Below are 1413 nucleotides of genomic sequence, written 5' to 3'. Positions count from 1 at the left end.
GTTATGAGGTAACTCTAAATAAATAAGTAAATAATTCTAGTAAAGTAATTCTAAAATAAATCTACTTTCCTCCCCTCCAAAGAGAAAACTTTACAATTTCGCCGAGTTCTGATATCTTGTCGTGCTGTTATAACAAATATTTATGAATCTGACAGGTGTGAGTTACGATCTCGCTCCATTCTTGACGCGCTCCTCTCTTGTTTTTACTCTTTCTGTAGGAACTGGCCTCCCTTGACATTCCTCTCCATGGTCCTAACTTCATCTCCTCTTATTCTTTCCATTTTTTCCACCTGCCATTTTCATATCCTCTTATTATTATTCTCACAGAATACTTCTTTTTGTTCTTCGTTTATGTTGTCTTCAGATATTAAACAGCTACACGTCTTCAGATTTAGAGAATTTTTAGTTGAAATGACACGTGAAAATCTTTTCTGCCTTCCTTCACTCTTTCATCCCGCTTTTTTGCTCTTATTCATTTAATCTTCGATGCTCTCGAATATATTCGGAAAAGAATGTGAACGTTCTCGTTATCTATTCAAGGTTTTCACGCGTGTGGTTCGCACGTCTCTTTAACTTTCCCGGGACAATGGGAAAGAATTTTTTGCAGAGAGAAATGCCTGCAACCATAAAGGATCGACTTTTTACACGATGGTAAATTGGTGTTCAAATATTTACGTCATATGCATCTATACCGGAATAAAGAAATGAAGGTGGGTACCGTAATAAAGAGCTCTCGCAATCAGATTAATCGTCTGACGAATGAAAGAAGTGCGCACGTGCTCCACGTTTTATGTTTCATTATATACATGTTATAAATTCTTATCACTTCCTTATTAGACAATTTTCGAATCATCTGGCATAGTGAAGGTAAAATAGTAAGGCCGAGTAAAAATAGAACATTATTTATTATTTTATGTTCATATAATTTACGGTAAGTATTTGTGAAAATTGTATTTCAAACGAAAAAACAACCAATAATTGTACGCCATTCATTTTCTTGATGTACTAAACCTTGTGGTAATGACTGCTATATTTAAGATAACAGACATACTGTTGACATAAAGTACCCTTCGTATTAAGTAAAATTGGGTCTATCGGGACACTTGTTGCAGTTTTGTGCAAGTATTCTGTTATACAATTGTACACAATACTATAGTATTATCGGTTGTTTCTTTCTTCCGGCTTTCTTGCTTTTAAACATTACTATGATTAAAAATTCAGTCGAGTAAAGGGGTGGGATAAGTAGGTGCTGACTAACAAAACTCTTACGTATAAATAGTGTCAATGAGCCGTCAAACGGAAAATATCGTTTTATCGATGACTAGAAGGTAAAAATAAATAGCTATGTTCATATCTCGATTTTGCTTCGTGGTAGATCGTAAAGTACGTTGTAAGGACAGTATATATACAATG

Source organism: Ceratina calcarata, unplaced genomic scaffold, assembly GCF_001652005.2.
Source record: "Ceratina calcarata isolate Rehan_Ccalc_2016 unplaced genomic scaffold, ASM165200v1 scaffold453.2, whole genome shotgun sequence".
In the NCBI taxonomy this organism is placed as follows: Eukaryota; Metazoa; Arthropoda; class Insecta; order Hymenoptera; family Apidae; genus Ceratina; species Ceratina calcarata.
Note: the sequence above shows the minus strand (reverse complement) of the source record.